The sequence below is a fragment of the Globicephala melas genome, chromosome 19 (genome assembly GCF_963455315.2).
Source record: "Globicephala melas chromosome 19, mGloMel1.2, whole genome shotgun sequence".
In the NCBI taxonomy this organism is placed as follows: domain Eukaryota; kingdom Metazoa; phylum Chordata; class Mammalia; order Artiodactyla; family Delphinidae; genus Globicephala; species Globicephala melas.
Genome location: NC_083332.1, coordinates 61,457,005 through 61,481,147, shown reverse-complemented (window position 1 = coordinate 61,481,147; position 24,143 = coordinate 61,457,005). Strand labels below are relative to the sequence as shown.

The window sequence follows — 24,143 nt, the reverse complement described above, 5'->3', positions numbered from 1 at the left end:
GAGGCAGACACTCCCCAGGGAGGCAGAGAAAGGGGATTCCTGGAGCCTTGCTTGGGCACGAGCCACAGAGAACGTCCAGTGCAGACTGGGGCAGCACAAGGATCCAAGAAAGAAACGAGGTGGAAGGATGACCGGGCGGGTTTGCAAGCACTGACAGGAGAGTCACACACCTGGGAGAGAGCGTGGGGTCAAACTGGTGACCGGCCCACACAAGAGCAAGCCAGCCAGCCACACGCAACCAACAAAACCCCCAAGACACTTCCAGCAAAACGTGCGGTAAAGAAAGGCTATTACGATGTACAACAAACCCAGCTACGCAGCATGGCCGGCGGCCCCATGAAGTCAGTGCTGACCGTGGCTGGGCCGAGCACGAGGCAGGAGGTGCAGCGTGGACACGGCATACCTGTGCCTAAAGCGGGACATCCAGAGGGAGTGGTGACGTGGAGACAAAGGCCCTGAGTCAGCTCCACGGACTGCGCGCGATCACACAGGGACAGCGGGGCTGCAGGGAGGGGGGACGTGGCAGGGGTGTGGTTCCTTGCCCCCGCCTTACAGAACTCTTCCACATTCCAGACATGCGCGTTTATAATTGCGATAACAGGATGAACTAAAGGAAAAGGGAGGGACGGTCTTGCCACCACTCGGCTGGGGTGGGGACACCTGGGGCAGGGCTGCCCCCTGGGGGCGTGGTCAGTGACGCCACCCTCGGCAGCACCCAGCTCCGCTGGCGCGGACAACCTCCATCCCCACGTGGCGCCCACGTGCGCGCCTGCACTGAGAGACCCTTGCACGCTGGGGGCTCGGGGCGTGCGTGGTGGCTTTGCTAGTGACGGTGAAACCCTGGAAGCTCCCGTGTCCGTGAACAGGAGAACGGGGTAAACAAACAGTGGTGCCGTCACACGAGGGAGTATTACAGAGCAGTGAAAACAGAAGCCCCCCGGCTACGGACATCACTCCAGATGCGCCTTAGAAACAGAATGTTCAGTGGAATAAAGCAAAGTCACAGAATAAAATATACCCCAGGCGAACACCATGTTAATAAAATTCAAAAACAAGCAAGACGAACTGTAGGATTTAGGGATGCTACGTCCCTAAAATAAATTAAAATTTATAAATTAAATTAATAAAATTAATTTAATATAAATTAAAATAAATAAAATTTCTCGCAAAGAAAAGCCAGAAAATGAGAAAGGCATGAGGACGTGCCTATTTCCGGGGGCACAGCCCAGGGGGAGGGTGGAAAAGTCCCGAGGAGCGCGATGGGGCCGGGACGCCCGAGTCTCAGATGGGCGGCGGGCACTTGTGCTCATTGCTCCCCGAGGCTCTGCACGGGTCCACTCGACTGCATCAAATACACCCTCACGGGAAGGGGCAGCCACGCCCAGTCCACGGGGCCTCAAGGGGCCTGAGCTGCGCGTCTTGAGCCGCCCTGGCAGCAGGAAGGCATGTTTCATTCCTCCCCAGCTCAGCGGTTCCCCTGCGCCCCGGGGGCTTCGTTCCAGCCCAGCTGAGAGATGGCCTCTCACAGACACTGCATCCCTCACAGCTGCTGGAGACAAAGCCCTGGCTGGGGCCCAGGCCAGGTGAGTGCAGGCAGGGGCCAGGGAGGGGGCAGCTGTCATCTGCAGCCCAGATCAGCTCCCACGTGCCCAGCAGCCAGAGGATGGCACGTGGGCACGGGCTCTTGCGGACAGACGAGTGTGATGGACAGAGGACAGGGAAGAGGGGGACGCGCTGAGTGAGCCCACGGCAAACAGGCAGGTTCAGAAAGCCCCGACCGCCACCTGGGGACTGAGTCCTCGATGACGGCAGGTGTCAGCACCCCGGCCGCTGCCGCAGGACCCTGAGGCGCACGTCAGTCCTGCCAGGCAGGGGGGTCGGGGGCACGGCTGAATCCTGAGCCTTAACCTGTGAAGGGCTCTGTGGGGAAGGACAGGGCTGCTTAGGGAGCAGCTAGAGGGGGCTGTGACGTGGGGAAGTCCATTCACCCCAGGATCCTGGGCTTCCCAGGAAAAGAATTCCAACGGCAAGCTGACCAGGACCGCCATACATTAGCAAGTGTAGATGGTCAGAAACAGAAATGAAGTGCTGGTGTTCCACACTGCGGGTTTCCAGAGGGTGATGACAGGACACACGGCCTCCCTTCGAGGCAGCAGGAAGCTCTGTGTCTGTGGGATTAAGAGCCTTTGCAACAGACACCTGCAGCCATGGTCCTTCCTGTGGCTGCAGCCACAAGACGCTCAGTCGCTCTGGTGGGTGAGAAGGACCCCACCCAGATGCAGGAGCGGGCAGCGGCCTGTGCTCAGGCAGCCCTTCTAGCCCCAGCCACCAGGCTGCTACAGGGCCAGGTGCCTGGCCTCGCCACTGGCCCTGGAGTTGTGGGGATGCGTGGCCCGAGCAAAGGGCAGTGGCAGCTGAGGGAGAAGAACCAAACCCCAAAGGCATTGCTTGGCCTCAGGATCCAGCAGTACCTGAACCTGGGTGGGTCAGTCACGTGGGCCCGTAAGCTCACTTGCTGCCTGAGCCACCTCAGGTGGGCTTTCTGTCACTCGTCACCAAAGGCGACCTGGCTGAGACACTTGGCCTTGACGCCAGAAGGTCGGGATCCAGCCCGGTTCTGCCCCACCCAGCCTCTGGACTGCCCCACGGGTGTAGCCACCAGCTCTCCTGATGCTAAGAGTCTGTGAAGGAGACTGTTATCTGGGTTTGATCAAAATAACTTCTCTGAACTTGGAAAAGGACAACAAAAGAAAATAACAACGGTCAGGAAATAGAACTATTCCTACAGGTGTGGCCACTGGCCCCAGGCAGCCGCCCCCTGACACCACAGTCACAGAATTTAGCCAGGAGGGGGCGTCTTCTCGAGCCAGAGCGGGCTGGGACGCTGCCCGTTAGACTGGGCGCCCGCACCAGGCCTCATCCTAGCGTGGGACCCGGACCGGTACGGGTAACCCTCGGTCTTCCTCTCAGAGCCGGCCGGCGGGGCCGAGGCCCTGTAGGCTGCAGACGGTCACGAGAGGGAAGATGAGCGCTAACTCCTTCCTGTGGGGAGCCAGGGCAGTGGGCCTGCCCCGAGCGCTACCTCGTGGGGGAGGGACGGCGCAGTTCGAGGCGGTGAGTCCACGTGCCTGGACCACAGGCCGAGGCCGCCGCCCCCCATCAAAATCCCCAGAGCCCCACTCACCAGCACAGCTGGGTGCACCTGAGGCAGAGGCTCCCAGACAGACCAGCAGGAAAGGCACCGTGAGAAGCCACACAGGTCCCACGAACCCCAGTGGGTCCTACAGTAGCTCACAGATACAGAAAGGCCCCCATAAGCCCCGCCCAGAATTTTTCTCCAATGTTCACAGGAATGGACAGCAGACAAACGTGGCAGGAAGTGTCCACAGACTTAAACCTCAGGTCACAGCCGCTCGCCTCTTGCTCTGTTTGCCTCTTCACGGGACAGTTCACTTCCCATCCTTCCACCTGTGCGCCGACCCCCCTTATTTTTTGAGGCATTTCGAGGGAACGGCAGACATCCGTGTGCACCACCCCTGAACACTTCAGCCTGCACTGCATTAACTAGACTTCAACTTTTGCTTATGGTTTTTAGGGGAAATTTACAGGCAGGGCAAGCCACACCTCATAAGTGCACCAGTTGAGGGGTCTGACACAGGCATCCCCCATGTGACCCAACCCAGTCAAGAGAGAGACGGGGTCGGGCCACCCCCCTGAAGTTTCCCTCACAGCCCCTCCCCCTCACGCCCGCAGTCGCTCACCCAGCGCTGGGCTCGATGAACATCAAAGCTGAAATAACCAGTGTGTGCAGCCACGTCCTGCATCGTCAGGAACGGGAAAACGGGTTGGCAGATTTCATGACATAATGAGTTGGCCCCATTCCTGACGGACTCACACAGGCCCTGACACTCCCTTGAAGCTAAATGTCAAGACGCTTTGCGTTCTGCCTGTTCAGGGAGCAGCCCTGCTCGAGGCTGCCAGGACGGTGTGCTCACAGGGAGGACCCTTCCCCTCCCTGCAAACCTTATCTGAAACGAGCCCACGAAGCCGCTTTCCAAGGGCAGGTTTTGTAGACAGCGAACAGCTGCACGCATCCCACCGGGAGGGAGAGATGGGCTGCTTCCCGGAACAGGGATGACCGCCGTGGGCAGGGCGGCCTTACACATTTACGGTCAGGTCCTTGCTCACACTCTGCGTGGCCTGCGGGCGGTCACGGAGGCCAGCACACAGACCAGCGCCTCGGCTGGAGTGTCGCCACGTCGGGGAGGGCAGGCTGCGGGCTCTGCGCACCTAGCCACATTCCGTGCCTCTTACCCACACCCCGCCCACGTGGGCTCCAGATGGCCCTGAGGCAGCCTCAGCAGCGTGGACGTCAGAAGGTCATTCCTTCCCAAGGGGCACTGGAAGGCGGGCCCGAGGGCCAGGGTACAGTATTGATGGAAGCATACCCCACCTGCGCCCTCCTCTCCACGGCCGCCAGGGGCTCCCCCGCCAGGCCCCGGGATGGCCCGGGTGGCTTCTCAGCACAGCGCCCAGCCCAGCTCCGGCCGTGGCCCCCGCTTTTCCTCCTGGAGCACAGGGTGAAGGGTAGACCCAGAGGCACAGCACACAGAGCTCACCCAGCACAACCGCCCGCCCTCCTGTGGACGGAGCTAGCACTGCCCTCTGAGCCACTCCCGGCAAACACCTCAGACCAGCTGGAGACAAGCCTCCTGCCCCTGGTCCACTGTGAGAGCCACCCAAGTGCCTGGATCACATCTCTTTGTCCACAACCACCCCAAACCGTGCACCGACATCAGCTCAACGCTGGCCGTGTACCAAGATCTGTGACACACGGACCCGTGTACAGACACCAGCTCAGCACTGACCACCTACCAGCACGGACACAACCGACCTGCACGCTGACACCGGCTCAGCACTGACCGTGCACAGCACAACTGGCGACAATAAAGAATAAGTGAAATACGGCAGGAAGTAGCACCAAATCAAAGTGAAGAGAAGAGGAAGCTTCTCCTACCTCGTGAGCCCCGGGCACAGGCCGACACTTCCGCTCGAGGGACGGGCTGGTCTGCCCGCTGCTGCCCCTCCTCACGGCTCTTCTCTCTGGGCCACCGGCCGACTCTGTGAATGACACACGAGTGTGTAAACGGGACACTCAAGCAGCAGTCCCAGCCGGCGCCCAGCTCAGGGACCGCCGCGTCCAGACCCCTAGGCACGGGGGTGGGGTGGGCAGGGACCCACCAGACGGCCCCCCTCCCACGCTGTCCTCACGGTCAGGGGGAGCGGAGGGGGTGGGGTGCCACTGTCCTGGTGGGACCCCCCTCCGTGGTCTCGGTTTCTGCTCCCTCCAGCCCCTCCGGCCCTCATCCTCCAGGACTCGGTGTCTCCCTGTGGCCCTTTCAGCCAGCAGCTCGTGGTCTGGGGGGGCCCTCCCTGGGGGGGCCCTCCCCCCACTGTCCCCCTCCCCGCCTCTCAGCTGCCCTTCTGACTGCTAACGCATTCGTCCTCTTCTCCACTGGACGGTGAGGGTGGCAAGGCCCTGGACACCAGCCAGGACCCTTCTGTTCCCATCCACAGTCCCAGGAGGTTTGGGGGAAGGAAGGAATCAAAACGTGTTAACAAACACCTCTTTAGAAACTGCACTGAATTCGGAGACAAGAAATGGGGTTCCGTCCCAGCCTCTGGGCTGACTTCTGAGGGCGCCCAGCCAGCCACATGCCCTGTCTTTTGGTGCCTCAGTGGGTCCATTTAGGACACGAACATAAAGACGTGTGCTCCCTCAGGACTGTCACGGAGACGGAGAGAAACTGAGGACGTGAGATGCTCTTAGCGTGAGAGGCGTTGGAGGTGTCCCCCCGCCCCAGCTGCCAGCCACGCCGGGAACGCCTGTGGCAGGAATGAGGCTCCGTGGGTGTTCCAGGGGACGGGTGGGATTCTCTGCGCCTTCACCGGCACCCACCATCCAAACTAACTCGCATGAACCTGAAGTGCTCCCTGAAAGGCGGAGTTCTCCTGCCCTGCACTCGGTGGTTTGCGCCTGCCCGTCACAGCTGCGCTCTTGCAGAGCCGGCGGGGTTCCCCTCTCCAGGGGCTCGCCGGTTCCCTACACCCTCCGGTTTATCTAGAATCGTTTGGACTGTCAGCAAACATGAAAAATAACTACCTTCAGAGGCCAAATACACCACAGGCACCCATCTCCTTCAAGGGTTAATTAATAGTTTCCAGGTCGCCGTGGCCCGTGGGAACATCTGGGTCTCATCTCTCCAGCCCACAGATGTTCAGGCGGGAACAACGGGCTTCCAGAGACCCCCCCCCATACTCATTGTTTAAGGCGTGTTTGTTCCTTTTAATCTTTAAATTGGAGAATGTTGGTGCGCGCGCGTGTGTGTGTGTGTGTGTGTGTGAGTGTTTGTAAAATAGCCCTGCCCTTTGCAGGGCGGCTGGTGGGACCCCTTAAGCCTGCTTTCTCCAGCACAGGTCTGTGGACCACGCGGGGCCACGAGGGTGTTCTCGAGACCCAAGGAGATGAGGGAAGACTAAGGACAACACGGCGAGCCTCCCAGAAGCCACAGCCCTTTATTCTAAGACAGCCCCTTCTTTTTATTAAAACTTTCCCCAGGTATAGGAGACACACATAGGCATAGAGCTCACGGCACTGCCACACCCTGCACACACCAGAGCCCCATCGGGAAGCAGAACGTGGGCCCCCTGCCCTGGGGCCCGGCCCAGCCCAGCCCAGCCATGGGGCTTCCTCCCGTGGCCGAGGGGGTTGGTCAGCTGGGCCACTTCGTCGGTAGTCACCGTGTGTGGCTTCTTTCATTCGACGCTACGAGATTCATCATATTTTTATTTATAATTGCAGTAAAATACACGTGGCATAAGTTTCACTGTCCCAACCATGGTTAAGTGCACGGGTCAGTGGTATTCAGCACATTCACAGTGCTGGGCCACCAGCACCGTCATCTGTCCCCGTAGCTCTTTTCATCTTGTAAAACCAACAGTGTCCCCATCAGATCCTCACTCCCCAGCCCCCTCCTCCAGCCCCGGCACCCACCGTCCTACTTTCTGTCTCTATGACGCTGACTCCTCCGGGGACCTCACAGCAGTGCCATCCTACAGTATTTAGTCTTTTGTGACTGGCTCGTTTCACTGAGCATAGTGTCCTCAAGGTTCGTCCACGTGGTAGCAGGTGTCAGGGTCTCCTTCCTTTTTGAGGCTGAAAGCTATTCCACTGTGCGGATGGACCACGCTTTGTCTATCCATCATCCATCAGCAGGTATCTGTGTTGCTTCCGCCTCTTGGCTGCTGTAAATAACGCCGCTGTGAACACCGGTGTACAAATATCTCTGAGACCCTGCTTTCAATTCTTTTGGGGACATATACCTGAAATAGGATGGCTGGATCACGTGGCAATTATGCTTTTAACTTTTTGAGGCGCTGCCATGCTGCTTTCCACAGTGGCTGCCCCACTTCGCATTCCTGCCAGCAGAGCCCCAGGCTTCCCATTTCTGCACATACTCGCCAACATTCATTTTCCGTTTTCTAGGGGAGCCATCCTGATGGGTGTGAGGTGCTCACCTCCTGGTTTTGATTTGCATTTTCCTAATGATTAGTGATGGTGAGCATCTTTTCATGTGCAAGATTGGTCCACATTTTTGTGTAAATTCTACTGTGTGAGTACAATTTATCTACCCATTCCATTCTGATCGGCATGGAGGTAGTTTCCAGCCCGGGCTAGGACGAACAGCGCTCTGACAAGGTGCCAGGGCACGTCCTTTGTGACATACACGAGTGCCCCCACCCCTCCAGCCCCCGGGAGTGGAGGAGATGGCTGTGGGTGGAGAAAGGACTCTTTAAGGCTTTGGCCCATTTTTCTGTTGGGTTGTTTGTCTTTTCCTTGTTGGTTGGTAGGAGGTTTGCATAAAAGTCCTTTACTGAGTATGTCCTGAGAAATTCTGTAAAAAAAAAAAGGAGGCACAGCTTTCCCTCTGAAGGTCATTCCCTCCCGTCATCACGCCGATCCATCCATCTGTCCGTCCATCCATCGTCCATCCATGATCAGCAGCCCCTGGCCTGTCTAGATCCTGACACTGCCGTCCCCCATTCCCTGCCCAACCAAGCATCGCCAACTGCCGCACCGGGGGCCTCCCTTCCACCTGCTGCACAAGCCCCCCTCGCCGTGAACGCGCACCCCTCTCCAGGTGCTGGGAGCACCCACGCCCTGCACCTCTGCCTGTGCTGGTCCCGCTGGACCTGCGTCCCCGTGAACTCACCTTCCACAGCCTGTGAAGCTGTCTGAGCCCCTTGCCCGTCCCACCCTGGTGCCGAGGAGCCATGCCTGTCCTCCAATTCCCATGTGCTCTGTCAAGGCTGCTGCAGAGTCTGTTATTAACGAAGACAAAGATGACAGTGGCTGAGCCCTGCGGGAAGCCAGCCCTGGACTAGAACCTTCCATGACTCCTCCCAACAACCCCACGAAGCAGGTTCTCATGTTACCCCATCCTATAGATGCGGACCCTGCGGCCCAGACAGGTAGAGTCCCTCTCCCTAAACCACAGATCGAGTAAGTGACGAAACAGATTCTACGATCCCAGAGCGGCGGCCAGCCCTGCACAGGGGACCACACCTGAACGGTCTCTACGCTCCTGAGCGGAAAACCAGAATAAATGAATGAACTAAGGGGTGAAGGCTCAAGCAAAGGGTGCGACCTCAAAGCCAGAGGACTGAGCAGTTAGCCACGAAATGGGGGCCTTCCCGTCGGCACGGGCCGCCCGGGAGCCAGACTTTCCTTCCTGTAAAGGAACAAGAAGAAAAGGTACGAGCCAAGGGGAAAGTAACAAGCAGAGAAGAACAGCCGGACATTCTCCCTGAAGTGAGCGTGGTTGCTCTGGAATCTGGAATCTGGGTGCAGCTGGAGGAACGTCAGGTAGTGATAAGTGTTTTGTTTTACCTGCTGCAGGCGGACGGGATAACGGCCATCTGGAGCCCCCGGGAGCGTGAGACCGCGGAGGGGCTGTCGCGATGCACAGGCCCGGTGAAAGCGGCCGGCACGCCCGGCCCGCGCCCTCGGCCGTTCCCACTTTCTGTTCACGCTCCAGGCAGAGGATGCTCACGGTCGGGCTCCCTGGGAGGGGGCTCTCCTGGCGGCCTCACCAAGGCATCAGCACACTGCTTCAGGGCCGTGGGCAGCGTCCTAGGCTCTGAGCATCAGCCGTGTTCCGAGGCTGTCTGTCCCGATGACAGGACGCATCTGTCCTCAGCAAGGTGGCTCAGAGATGTGGTCAGGAGGGGCAGGGAGGGGACACACCTGAGTGCCCTCACCGCTGCCTGCCTCCCTCCCCTGCTCTGCCTCGCGGCTCCCCCCCTGCACCCAGTCACCTGGGATTTAGGATTTTGGAGAAAAGCCACCCCCTGGGCTTGGAGTCTGCTCCCTTGACAGCCCTGGTGGACGTGCAGGGGTCCCGCCGCACCACGGGACCCACCCAGCCAGCAGGAACGAAAGCGGGAGACTCTGCGCAGATGTCTGCCCCTCCTTTCTCCTGCGGCCGTCAGAGGACCAGATCCTTCCCTCCCAGGGACCTGCCCACTGACCTGCCACTCCCCCTGGGTCCCAGCCACGGACGGGTCCCAGCCAGAGACACACCAGCAGCACCGCGGCACCTCCTCCCTTGCTTCCCCCGGGGCCACCCCTCCCCACCCTGCTCACAGGTCCCAGGCAAGAGGGGCACCGTAACCTCCCCTCCCCTCAGCTCAGCTCAGCCTTCTGCAGCACACGCCCAAGGCAGCCAGGGGCCACGGATGCACAGCCACGGACCTCCGTGCCCGAAGATCCAGAGGGGGCCGAGGGGCAACAATCAGAGGAAGACACAGGCCTGTGGATGGTGGGGGGGAGGGGGAGGGGCTGGATTTCCGGGGCAGCGGGATCCTCGCCCGCAGCCCTCTCCCAGCGACACCTGGGGCGAGTCAGTACCTGCTCCAGGTTCACCGCGACCCACACCTTCTCAGGTGTAAACTGAGCAGAGAAACACGTCACGTGAAGGAGTGAGGACCAAGGAGACGCAGGATTTGAAAAGCGGAGGGGGCCAGCCCCGCGGGATGCAGCCCCGGGAAGCCTGGCCCGAGGGCTCTGGCCCCGTGGGCCGATCATCAGAGAAGCAGAGACCCATGCTTCACCTTGGGAACCGGAGCGTTGGACGCACTCCGCAGCCCCCACGCGGCCTCGGCGAGGGAAGCAGCAGCTAGTGTCAGCTAGCTAGTCAGCTCAGCCTCCTCCACGGCACCCACGATGAGGGTCCCCAGGGCGCAGGTTGGGGCTGAGACCCAGAGTAAACGCCTTGCCGAAGGCACGCGCAGCGGCCGGGGGTGCCGGGGCCACCCAGCATGTTCCGTCTCGGTCGCCCGACCTGTGGGGAGGGAGGCTCAGGCACCGCCACGGGGAGGCTGCCCCCAAGTCTCACCCAAAACGACGGAGGGCAGCCCTGCAGACCCTCCCGTGACTCCCGCGCTGGGGAGAGGTACTGAGACGAACGCATACACAGGGCACGTGTGTACATAAGTGAGCACGCACACACGTGCAACACACGTGTGCACCAGCACGTGTACACCCCTGCACACATGTCCACACATGTCACGGTGGGGACCCGCACCAGCTGGTGGCGGTTCGCGCTCAGCGGGGCCCTGGCCGCCCGCCTGCCTCTGGTCCCGGCTCCAGCTTGCGGCCTCCGGGTCACTGGGGGCAGACGAGGCTGTGACCCAGGCTTGTGGCGGCCGGCTCCCCATGTCCCTCAGCAGCCGGGCACCAAGCCTGGCAGAGGGGTGGCCCCCGGAAAGCAGGCGAGGTACTGAAAACAGACCTGGGGGCTGACCTCCCAGGCTCCAGACGGGGCCCCAGGGCAGGGGCTGAGCTCAGGAAGCAGGCATGTCGGGGACCCTCCTCCCTCCGTCGGGCACACTAGGACCCAGTGGGCAGGGAACGCTTCACACTCAGATGCCCGGGTCCCTGCCTGACCTGGCGAAGCGAGCTCCCCAGGGGCCCAGCCAGGACTGCGTCTGAGCCAGCTCCTCCGTGCTCTTGGGATGATGCTTGGAGGGGCACGTCGTCAGGCAGCACCCAAGGGTGGGGACCCTGAGGGCGGGGGGCCTTTGGCTGGGGACACAGTGCCACTGCCCGTCCCTTCCCTCTGCCACGTGGGCTTGGAGGGTGGGCTCTCCCCTCACCAGGGCCCCGGGCCCCCCTGAGCAGGGGTCTGCCTGGAGCCGTGGTTCTCAAAGCGGGGCCTCGGCACCAGAAGTAGCAGCAGTCTCTCAGGTGCTTGCTGGAAACAGGACGCTGCCCCAGAGCCGCCCCAGAGTCAGAGGCTCGGGGCTGACTGTGGTCTGCGTCCACCTGCCCTCAAGGGCGCTGGCCTGTGTGGCTGGGCCTGTGTGCTGGCAAACAAAGAAGGGGTGTCTGCTCAGCCCCTCGCCTTTGCCCGGTGGAGGTGATGGGGTACTGGGGCTGACGGGGCGGGGCCCCAGCAGGCTCCTCCGGGAGTGACGCCCTCTGTCTCGTGGGGGGACCGGAAGACTGTTCTAGAGCGATGGCCTGTATCACCTGTTATCCAGGTGTAGTATGCATTTGTCAGGACTTAATGGATAGGACTGTGAAGATTTGGCATTTCACTGTGTGTTCAATTTACCTCCCAACAAGGAAAGGAGCCTCTAACAGGTGGTGATGGTCTACAAGCCGTCCAGGACGGAGCCTTCCCAGACCCTCGATCTTGGCTTCTGGAGGACATTCTGTCGACAAGAGGCGCGGCCTCCAGGGCCGGCAGGGAGGGCGGAGGGTGGGCGGGTGTCTGCTGTGTGTGTGGGTCAGTGTGACGGGTCAGGGAGCGAGCACGGCCGTGAACGCAGGCACTGCACGGTGACCCATGGTCCGTCCTGGAAACATAAACAGATGGGAGTGGGGATGGTACAGCTCTTCCTTAACGTACGATGCCAAAGAATAAGTGCACAGGAAATGACTTAAAGATGCACCCCAAAGTAGGACGGACAGAGCAACGTGGAGACGGACACACGTAATAAAGCACACGCGGCCGGTGGTGATGGGAGAATGGGGCAGTGGGCACAGGGATGTCCGATGTACAGTTCTTTCGTGGTCTGTACGTCTGCAAAATTTCATAACAAGATGTCAAAAAAAGACAAAAAAAAAAGGATGAGAATTGGGAAATAAAGAAAAAAGAAGGCACCGCAGTTCGAACTCGGGGAGATGGAGGGGACTGGCTCCTCGGGGTGACATCCATCCCCCTAGGCCCCTGCAGCTCGGTCCCTAGCACAGACACTCCCACGGGCTTGAAGTGGGCCGGGCAGACTCCGAGGCGGGGCCCAGGAGGGCTTGGGGCCCGGGAATGAATAAAACTCAGAACCACTCATGCCTGGGGACCCTCGCCAAACCTGGCCGGGCCAGCAGGACCCCCGGGGCCTGGGAGCCTCACCGCGCCCCCGTGCCTGGGGGAGCACGATAAACACACCAGGGCCAACAAGTGGCCGCCCTTCAGAGTCACGACAGAAAACGAGCCGAGAAGCACCTCCAGGGCCCGTCCAGCCTCACGCACAGCCGAGCGGGGTGGGGGTGCCCTTTGCTGGAGCTCAGGCTGAGCTCACGGAGGTCGGGGACCCCAGACCAGACTCGGGAATTCATCTCAGGCAGCGGAGGAGCGACGCACTGAGCCCACTTCCGGACGATGGGTTGGGCCGGTACTGCCCCTCCCCGGGGCAGCGCACGCCCTCCTTCCGAGACCCACCCCCCCCAGGACCCACTCCCTAGGAGTCCCCACGACCTGCTACTGCCCGGAACCCGCCAGGCCTCCCCCACCGCGTGTCCCAGCCACCCCTGCCCAGGGCCTCCCTTTCTGTCTGGGGCTGAAGGGCTTGGAACCCCGGCGGCCAGGAACAGGGCCCGCGGGCAAGCATGTCAGTCCTGGACAACAAGGTGCTGAGCCGGCCTGGGACCCAGTGGTCAAGCTGGTTAAAAAAAATTAGCAAGACAGTGAGCTGTCACCGCCACCTCGCTGCCCTGCTGCTTTCTCTAATTAGCCTGCAGGGCCTGAGGGCCCCGCCCCCCAAGCTGGTGTGGCTGCCCTGCAGCAGGACAAGGTCCAGGGCCTCAGGGTGCCATGGGAACCAGGGCGGGGCAGCCAGCTCCAGCCTCGCTCGGCCTTCCCAGAACTGCTCTGGGGAAGCCCCACCGCCAAGTTATTGAGCTGGGTTTGAACAGCGTCCGTGTGAAGAGCGTCACATCTCTCCCGACACCACTGAGTCTGAGAAAACACACCTGTCATGCTGCCATCACCCGACAGACACCTCCAAGAGTCACTGCCCAAGGGCTCTGCTTCCTGTGCTCCCTGGTCCTCCTCGGCACCGGCCCAACACCGCAGTTGGCCTGGGAGCAGCGGCAGTATTTCCCCCACTTCTCCACCTGACTCGCACTCTCGGGTCTGCTGTTGGCACCGGATGCAGAGGGCAGACACAGTCACGGCCACCGTTTCCCAGTGGCAGCCCCAGGGCAGTGGCATTCACATTTGGTGTTCTCTACCAGCTTTGAAAGCTTTGTTCTCTACCAGCTTTGAAAGCTTTTTAGCGGAGGAAACAGGTCAGCAAACCCTTTGTGATCTTTGCCAAGTGAGACCTTGCCCATCTGCCCGTCCTGTGCCTGCTGGATGGGTACATGGCTGACGCTGAGTCACTGTGATGTTACGGTGGAGGGCACAGAGCCTCATCGACGGCTGCTGAATCTATCCAAATCTAAAGATAACAGACATTCCCTTCATATATAAACAGCACCCAGAATCAATAAGAAAACCACCACGGGTGGAGGAGGGGTAAAGGATATGAGCAGCTGATTCACAGAAGTGGCTCCCAGTCCTAAGAGAAGAGATGCAGGTTGCTCTGAGCTCTGCACTGTCTCATTCAGACAGTGTGCTGTTGGCCAAAGGGCAGATACGGAGATCAATGGAGCAGACGAGAGCTCAGAAACAGAGTCATATAACACACAGTCAACTGATTTTTGGCAAAGACGCAAAGGCAATTCAAAATGGGTCATATATCTAAAGCGATAATGTGAACTAGAAACTTCGCATTATAGACTTAGAAAACAAGGAAGAAAGTAGGAAACGAGGGAGAAAAATCTGCTTAAACTTGAGGTCGTCAATGAGTTTCTGTATAAGACACCAAACACGTAATCCGTGAAAGAAAAAAAATTAATCTACTGGATTTTATCAAAATTTAAAAAATTTGCTCTGTGAAAGACACTCCTAAGAGAATGAAAAGACAAGTCGCAGACCAAGAGAAAGTGTCTGTGAATCATATTTCTAAATATGGACTTATTTCTAGAATATATAAAGAACTCTAAAAACGCAACAGCAACAAAAACAAGCCAATTGAAAAAGAGCTGCACAGACACTTTACCAACGAAGATATACAGATGGCAAGTAGGCACATGAAGAGACGCTCAACATCAACTGTCAGCAGGGAAATGCAAACTGACACACGGAGATCCCTATACACCGATCACAATGGCTGATATCCAAGACACCAACACCACCAAAGGCTGGCGGGGATGCGCAGACACGGGAACCCTCGCTCATCCCCGGTGGAGATGCAGAACGGTGCAGCCACTGTGGAGGACGGTCAGGCAGCTTCTTACAAAGCTAAACACAGACACACCATGTGCCCCAGCGACTGTGAGATCAGGTATCTCAGCCAATGAACCGAAAACACAAAAACCTGTAGGTGAATGTTTACAGCAAACTTTATGCATAATCACCCCAAACTAGAAGTAACCGAGACGTCCTTCAACAGTTTATAGAGAAACAAGCTTGGTACGTCCACACGGCAAAATCATACCTGGTGATGAGAAGGAGCAAGCTACTGAGTTAAGAAACACGGATGCATCTTAAATGCATTCAGCTAACGGACCCCCAAGGCTACATACTCTATGATTCCATTCCTGTGACATCTGGAAAAGGCAAAACTACCGGGATGGAATCTGCCAGATCAGGGATCGCCCGGGGCTGTGGGAGGGGACAGTGGTCGATTACAGAAGACACGCACTGGAGGACGTTTAGGATCAGGGATTGCCCGCGGCTGTGGGAGGGGACAGTGGTCGACTACAGAAGACACGCACTGGAGGACGTTTAGGGGGGTGCAATGGTACTGGGGTGATGTTTACATGACTCCAAGTATTTACGACCCAGAGAACTTGATGCCACAAAGAGCAAACTTTAATGTATGCAAATTAAAACTACTAGGATGGCAGGAGATCCCAGGATGGGATGCAGACTGTGATCAGAGAATCCAGTTGTATTACAAACGTGAACACAACCTCACCGAGGGGAGGGGGGAAGAAAGGCGCTGACCTAAGTAACTCTGGAAAGTGGGCACTAAAGGCTGGGTGCCAGTGCTAAGACAAAGGGCCCACTGCATATCAAGGCTGGAGCTGGTAGAGCTGCTTCTCATGGGAAGGCAGGCTAGTCTTCAAACTGTTTTACGTGGACACGGGGGTCTGACAAATAAGTAAACTGACGCTGGAAGGAGGGGCCACGCGTCTCGCTGCAGATAAGCAGGGAGGAAGGCTGGCATGGTCCACGTGGCGCTGGGTTACTCAGAGATCTCAGCACAAACGCCTGTGCAGCTTAATACAGATACAGAGGGACAGAGAAGCCATTCCAGGTCTGTGAGCACACACAGGTAGTGCACACTCACACCCACACGTGCACGTTGCCTGGCTCTGCCCGCTCAGGAGGCCTAGTAACAGTGACACCCCAGTAGCACCGAGCACACCTGGGGCCCAGATCTTGGTTTCTACCACCATTCTCCAACAGGAACCAGGGCTTCTAGGAGAAACAGCTGCTTCTAGGGTAGGACTGCGGAATATATGAGATGAGCACATTATACCGTGTCTTATAGAGCCAGAAAGCGAGGACGTGCCCAAGAAACGAAAGGAGGGGGGTCAAAGGGACACCGGTGCCACCCGGAAAGGGCTGACAGTGAAGCTGGAACATCTGAGAAACGAAACCAGTGACACGGGGTTAGGGCCCAAGGCAGGAAGTACACATGGGTGAGTCCAGACTGAGATAGTTAAATGGCCGAACGCATAATCACATAGGAAAGAAGAGACAAATCTACACCAAAAATTCCAAATAACTCATGTACATGCCGCCCCTCTAGGAGGTAGAGTTTAATTCCTCCTTTCCCTCCTAAAAATTGAGGGTGGCCTGGAGTTAGTGACATGCTTCGAAAATAGAGCCAGTGATGGGCAGAGAAACCTGGTAAACACGACCTCAGCCAAGAGATCAGGGTCAGCGTCAGCAGCGACGGGTCACGGTGACGGCGTGTCCCCCACAGCACGTGACGGAGCACGCTCCCCCTGTGTGTCCTTTCCCCTCGACCCATCATCTCTAACCACGAGAAAGACATCGGACAAACTGCAGTTGCGGGGCACTCTGCGGAACACAGCCCCCGCACCCCGCAAAACCCTCACAGGCATTAAACACGAGGCAAGTCTGAGCAACCGCCACAGCCCAGAGTGGGCTGAGGAGACCACGTGTACCCTGTAGGGGATCCCGGAGCAGGAAGGAAGACGGCGTGGAAACCTACCGAGAGCCAGGTGACGTCTGGCCCTCGGTTCCCAGTGAAGGCCCTGGGGCTGTTCTCTGCGTTTCGATGAACGTGCCGTGGTGACATGAGGTGTTAACAACAGAGACGGAGAGAGGGGACGCAGAAACTCTGTACTACCATTGCAACTCTTCTATAAATGTATAACTCTTCCAAAATAAAAAGTTTATTTTTAAGAGATCTGAGTAGGTATTTTGCCAAAGAAGACATATGAATAGTAGGTAAACACACAGAAGGGCCCTCAACCTCATTAACGAAAAGGAAGACGCCAATTAAGCCTCCAGGAGACGCCCCCTCACACCCGCCGTACAGCTGAGCAGGACCCTGCAGGGCCTTTCCAGGAACCCCCTCCCCGTGTCCCCTGCCTTTTGTTTATTAAAAAAACTGCAGCTTCCCAGGCCTCACCCGAGTTCCAAAGAGCGAAAGGAAAGCAGTGAAGCAGGACAAAATAATAACAGTTTAGCCATTAAACAAAGTCAAGGACCTTCAGGTCCTCCTCAAGGGACACAGATGACGTCCTGAGCCACGTCCTTGAGTGATACTGAAACGCCATCAGGTGGAAGAAGTTAACTGTCTGCTGCCCACCAGCACGCAGACCCCAGACCCGCTGGAACCAGAAGGTTGATGACGTTGCCTCCCGATGACCTCACCACCAAGCAGTCAGAAGGATGTCCGCAAGCTGACCACACCCCCACCGCCCTCCCTCACACTGTCTTTAAAAACCCTTCCCTGGGGCTTCCCTGGTGGCGCTTTGTCCGTGCGAGGGACCACGTTTTCTCCAAAACTCCGCAGTGGGTGAGCTTTGCCGTCCCTAAATCCCTGTCTTCTGTGACGAGGTGACATCCCCGCGGCAGGGGGAGCTGCGGGTCCGGGACCTGGTGCTGGGAGGACCAGAGGCCCCCGGGGGCCGGGCCCTCCGGGGGGGAGGGGCTCATGAGGAAGGCGTGGCCTGCCCCCACCCTCCCAGTTCCCAGGGAGCCTCCCTTCAAAGACGACCCCGGCGTCGATGCCACCTGCCCCCAGAGCTCAGGCCCTGCGGTGGGGCCCGTGCCCGGCTGAGGCCTTCCCCCGGTGCTGGTCAGCCGCACTGGGACCGGCTCACTGGACGGCACAGCCTGGTGGTCCCTTGGCCGCCCAGGGAGGGCGGATGGGGGCGCTCCACGGGCCCCTCCCTCTCCCTGCTTGGAACTCCGGCACGAGCTCCCGTCTCCCCGTTCCAGCCTCCCCACTGCCTGCTGACGGGCCGCAGACCCCGCCTCAAGCCCCACGGCTGTCGCCACAAATACAGTTCCTCCTCGTGGGCCTCCTTGCTCACCTGTCTTCTGCACAGGCCGGAGGCCACCAAGCTTGTCCCGCCCATCAGCCCCCTGCCTCCTTGAGGCCCCGCAGGTGGGCCTCCTCCCTGGCCTCCCTCGGTCTCCAAGCTCTCACTCACCTGCACCGTCCAGCACTTGGCCCCCATCTGTCGCCCTGCCACGCCAGCTCTCGAACTGCGGGTATCGGGGCTTCTGCGGTGCGTTTCTGGTGGGTTTCTGGGAGGTGGTCACTCCAGGAAGGTTGGGGGCAGGGGGCCTAGTCCAGGTGATGTGAGCCTTCCCCGCAGAGGGACAGAGGGCAGAGTGGACCCTTCTGTCCACGCAGGACAGAACTCTTGCTGTCCCCCAACGCGGATGCTCAGAAGGGCCAGGGTCAAGGATTCGGGGTGGGGTGGGGAGAGACCACTTGCTCTAGGGGCCACTGCGTCTCCTCGGTCCCTGCGGGACACCTCAGGCCAAGGCCTGCTTCCGGTTGCAGTGGAGCGAGGGGACCCGCCCTACTGATGGGCTGTCCCTGCCCCATCTGGAAGCACCCCTTCTCTCGTGCGGCTGAGTCACTGGCTTTGTCCTCCAACAACCCCCGGGCATGACTTCACCCGGCTTGTCTCTGAGACCCAACACCCTTCAGAGAAAGAGAAGAGTGCCCAGAAAGGGGATCCGAGCAGTCGGGGAGCACACGGGGCGCCCCGGGACCCTTGCACGACCTGCTGCTCTGGGGAGGTGCGCCCCCAGAGCAGACCACGTCCTCCGAGCCCCAGGATCCCACCCGTGAACTGGGTCCTGGTCCTCGGGGCTGTGGCTGCAGGTCTCTGCGCCCTCTCGGGTGTGGGGGGCACATCCCCCCTTGGTCCCCTGGTGGGCCTGCCCTGCACGCAGGCGGCCCGGGGCAGGGGTGCGTCCGGGCTTTGGGCGAGGTCCCACGTGCTCATCCGACGGACAGGGATTTGCCCAAGTCACACCCGCAGGGCCCAGCTGCCCGGTCAGTGTCCCTCCCCCAGCCCGCTCCCCCGCTGTCCCCAGGCAGCCAGGCCTCTCGCCGTGTGCCCTTTCCAAGCCGTCTTTCCCGCACCGAGGCGCTGGCCACCCTGAGCCCTGTAAGATGGTGGCCAACGCTCACCGCCCCCGGGCCTGCTCAGAACCGGCCGTCATGATTTCCAGGCAGTGTCAGAGGTCAGTGTGGCCGCTGGGAGGACTGCCCTGCACACTGACCACCACAGAGCGCCCCCAGAGCTGTGTGACCGGGAGGGCTTGGGGCAGAGGGACGCCAGCAGCTCCCGTGGTCGAGCTCCCGATCCTGCAGGAGGATGGCCAGCCGTCGAGCACATGAGGGGCCCAGGCATGTGGAGGATGCGTGGGCTTTGATCCCGTGATGGGCGTGTTCCCCCGCCTTCCGCTCCGGGGCCCACAGAGTCGCGGGTCCCTCCGCACCCCGCCGTCGGTCAGCGAGGACTGAGCACCCATCGCCCACCAGTGCCACGCGGGGCTGTAGGGCTGGTGAGAAGCAAGCCCGCCCTCAGGACTGGGCTGCAGTTTGATTCCGAGTGTTAAGGTCAGGAAAGGAGAGGGGGGAGTGGCGGGGTGCCCTGCGGGTGGCCAGAGTCCCCGTGCCAGTGAGGGACGGCCCTCGTGCAATGCAGGGCTTAGAGAGCCGCTTGCTGCTGGTAGAGATTTGCCTTTTCTGAAAACTCTGAAGGACTGGAATCAGACAGGATGCCACCTTTTACGTGCAGCTTCTTTCCCTGAGCACAGCGTCTCCACGGCTGGTCTGCTGTGCAGCGTGTACCAGAGGCGTGTGTTTTTCTGTGGCCAGTCGTATTCGTCGTGTGGGCTCTCCACATGTCCTCCATCCATCCCCCAGCTGGTGGACATCTGGGCGAGGTCCCACGGGCTCTGGGGAAGTCATGAGCAAGGTTGCCATGCACACGCACGAACGGAGTTCTACGCGGACACGTGTTTCACTTCACTGGGGCAGATTCCTAGGAGTGAGATGGCCACGTCCTAAGTCAGTCTGTTTAACTTTTCCACACGGAATTAGTCTGTTTCCAAAGTGCTATTCTGTCTTAGGCGCCACCCGGCAGTGCAGGAGGTCCTGCATCTCCTCATTGGGCTGACCCCTGATACCGCCCATCTTTGCAGTGATTAGGGCTGTCCCAGCTGTTACCAGACCAAACTTGGGTCCACTCCTCTGTGCAGTAAAGCCAGTCTGTTGGCACCGGGCTGTGGTGAAGGGAAGTACAGCGTTTGTGGCAAGGTATCCGACTTGGGACCAAGCAAGGAAAACGGGCAGCTCCTGTTGAAAAGACATGAACTCCCCAGTGGCTTTTAGGGAAGGTTTTTTGGGGTTTTTTTTGCGGTACGCGGGCCTCTCACTGCTGTGGCCTCTCCCGTTGCGGAGCACAGGCTCCGGACGCGCAGGCTCAGCATCCATGGCTCACGGGCCCAGCCGCTCCACGGCATGTGGGATCTTCCCGGACCGGGGCACGAACCCGCGTCCCCTGCATCGGCAGGCGGACTCCCGACCACTGCGCCACCAGGGAAGCCCGAGAGAGTATTCTGTGACAAAACCGCTTGAGTTCTGGTATTTTTCTTCTCTGTGACACACAGTGCCCCCTGTTTACTATGCCCTCGATCTGAATGCCATCATTTCTTTCCTCTGTTATCAAATCCAAACCCACCTCTCACGGCCCCGAGAGGTAATAGGTCCTCATCCCTGGAGCTGGGAACATGTATCGATAAAAGGGACTTTGCAGGTGTGACTGAGTTAAGGCCCTTGAGACAGGAGATTAACCTGACTCATCCAGGGGGAGGGGAGGCTCCTTATGCGGAGGAGACAGAGATTTGAGACACAGTGGAGCCATGATGCCACCAGCCAGGGAGCGTCTACAGCCTCTAGAAGCTGGAGGAGGCGAGTTCTGCAGGGATTTAGCTGAAAATGGGGGTCTCGGGCCAGCATGTGGAGGGGCTCCTGCCCGCAGGGGCTTCCCCTGTGTAGAGGCATCTGGAGAAGCTAGGGCAGGCTGTGACCTGGGGAGGGGGGCCGAGCTGGGGACCAGAGTTCTCAAGCATCTCATGGCCTCTTGGGGGCCATGGTAAGTGAGGGTGTGGGATGAAGTGGGCCTCACTCCAGGGAGTCCGCAGAGGTACACAGGGCCCGTTTCCCTCGTGAGAAAAGTCCACCTTGACCTTTGGGAATTATGAACCCACCGCATAGGGTGGAGGCCTGTGCTGTCCAGGTCCACACCGCACGCAGACCTGGCCCTGAAACCGACTAGGATGGGATAGAAAGCACAGAGGATAAGTTACCGAGTGCGTCCGCGTCCGCCCGTGGTGCCCCCCGCCCTCGGGCATCCTGCCCGCTGAGGGCCGCCAGGGAGCAAGCCTGTTGGGGGTGGGGCTGCCGCGGGTCGCTGCCATTCCTGTGGGTGGCGGAGGGAGGCCTGGAGCAACGAAGGACAAGAACTCCAGGGGGTCCTGGGAATGGCAGTGCCTTCCTGAGGGTTCCCTGCCGGCTGCAAGGACGGGGCCACCACTGAAGGCCGTTGGTGCACGAGGACTTGGGGCTGCCTGCTCTCTGAGTCTGCGCACCAGCTCCCAGAGCCACCCGGCCGGTCAGAGGACACGCACCCCTGGTGGCCGCCCACCTTCACGGTCGTTTCTGCCCCAAACTGCGCCGGCTCTACTTAGGGGTCGGAATCTTGGGACTGCGGGGCTCAGATGGAAGAGGCCTTTTCTGTCCTGGCGGCAGCGGAGTGGAGATCTGTGCTGGAAACACAACAACCTGAAATAACAAAAGAACTGGGCACACTCCAGAGGCTTCTGGCGAGAGCCCACGCCACGCGAGAGGGGCACGTGGCCCAGAAGAGGCAAAGGGGTGGAGCCCCAGGAGCCGGTCCCTCATCTCAGGGGGCTGGGGAGGCGGTTGTGTCAAGCCCGGGTGGCGGCAGGTGGCCAGCAGGTGGCCGGCTTTCACGGGGGTTGGGGGAGCAGACCCCCCCCCCCCACCAGCTGTGGCTGGAAGGCCAGGCGTGGTTGCAGAGTTGCTCACGTAGGCTGTAGGAAGTGGGCCCCTCCCCCCTCCCCTGGAGCTTCTGTTCGGGAAAAGCAGCCGCGAGCCTGTAGGATCCCAGCAGGGGCCCCTCCTCCACCCCGGGGGCAAAGGCTCCAGATTGACGGCTTCTCTCTCGGGGCCCTGGATCCCCACAGACCGAGGACAGGCCGACGGCTTCCCTGCCGCCCCACGGGGCCGGGAGCAGGGGCAGGAAGACGACACTTCAGCGAGTTCTAAACACTCTTAGGGGATCAAAGATTCCCATAAACAAAGGAAACTCTCAAGGGTTCATCTCGGAAGATTATTCAAACTGCAGTAAAACTGAGATCCTGGCAAAGGAGACCGCGTCACGTGGTGGCGCGGGGAGCCCGTGAGGCCCGGCTCTGACCCCGCGACGGGCTGGAGTTCCTGGTGGCGGATCCACGTCGTCAGAGACAGTGGAGCGACGTCTCCACGGAAACACAGGTTGGCAACCCTGTGAAAACCAGTCTGCCAAGTGGAGCAAAGGATCTGGACCGTGTGTGGACCGAGAGCCTCCCTGGGAACGCGTCAGAGCCCCCGGAGTCGGGGGAGCAGGGCCCTCTCGGGAGGGGGCCCACGAGGAGAGGCCTATCCCGGACTCACTGACCGCACACCTCTTCTCGCTGGGCTCGGCTGGACCGCCGGGTGATGAGAACGGTCCTGCGTAGGGTCAGCAGTGGCTGTCACGTATCTTCCCAGAGGGGCAGCACTTGGCCTGGGTCCTCCTTGCTACGCAGAGGGGTGATGGCAAGGCCGTGGGGGAAGGACGTGGGCAGGGTGGGAGCAGGGCCGGCGCAGGAAGCAGAGAAGGCCCCGTCCAACCTAAGGATCTTGGGTTTTCCAGTGTCGCCACTGAGAGTTACCACAAGCAGCTCGGGGAGAGAAGTGGACAGCTTAGACGTCACCTCCCAGGAGCAGCTCTGGAGTCCATCCTGTGGCTGCCCCCCGTCCAGCAGGGGTAGCGGACGCGCAGGAGCTATCTTCCCTCACAGGGGAGGGTGAGACAGCCGGGGGGCGAGGGGGCGGCCCTGAGAGCGGGTCCCAGAGCCCCCGGCCGCAGGAAAGCACCTCTGCGGGGAGCTCGGCGGAGGTCAGGCAGCAGACTTTCTTGGCCCTGGAGGGACCCCAACACCCTCCTGTCCTGGAAGCATAACTCACGGCCACGAGGCCTGGGCCGTGGGGGGCGTCGGGGGAAGTTCTGGACCTCGGCCACGCCCAGCGGCTTTCCCGCCGACTTGCTCGGAAGTTCGCCTGCACACGGTTCACCTGAGCGTTGCCTTGGTCTGTCTCTCTACACTGAATAGAATAGTCTCTCTACACTGTCCCAATTCCAGACCATTTCTCAGAAGACAGGGCTGCCCCTCCGGGCAGCAGGGCTGGCTTTCCAGGCAGGGTGCTGGGTGGAAAGAGGCCTGTGGGCTCTCGGGGAGCCTTTGCCATGAGGGCATCTCCCTAAACAACTGCAAGGCAGAGGTTCGGGGTCCAAACCCGTGTGAGGACCTGATGGTGGCTGTGAGCCCGCACGGGGCAGCTGCCCCTTCCTGCTCCTTTGCCCACCCCCACCACATCCATGCAGAGCCTGCATCAGGGCAGGTGTCATCCCAGCCACAAACACGATGGGCCCGTACGTACACGCACGCGGGTGCCTGCCACCTCAGCCCCCAGTGGCCGGTTCAGACCTGGATGGACCCCAGGAGAGACGGCTCAGACCCCGACTCTGCAGCGGAATGTCCTCCTAGACGCCACTGTGACCAGGTCTTGCTAGAAGCCACAGCGGGTCAGAGCAGGAGAGGCCCCAGGGCCCGCTGCAGCTGAGAGTCCGGCCCCGCGAGGGCCTGGCCAGCCCAACGCCACGTGGGGCCAGCTCCTCACCCACCACAGCCCGGAGCTCTCCCCACTCCACCCCGTCTAGATCCCCGTGGTCTGGGGTGATCTGAGACGGGGAAGATTTGGAGACGCTGAGCGTGGAACTGACTGCCAGCAGGGCTGGGAAAGGGAGAAACCAGTTGTGACTGAGCAGAACCCAGGAGGGCAATCCCAGAACAGACCGCCCCCACCATGTCCTCCGCCTGCCTCCTGTCTGCAGAAGAACTTTAGCCTCG

At 60.0% G+C, this 24,143-nt stretch overlaps 1 protein-coding gene across 1 annotated transcript in view; it reads right to left on the bottom strand.

Moving 5' to 3' along the window:
- Positions 1-24,143, bottom strand: part of ZNF469 (zinc finger protein 469) — a 236,588-nt gene that overhangs the window by 128,009 nt on the left and 84,436 nt on the right. The window lies entirely within an intron of this gene.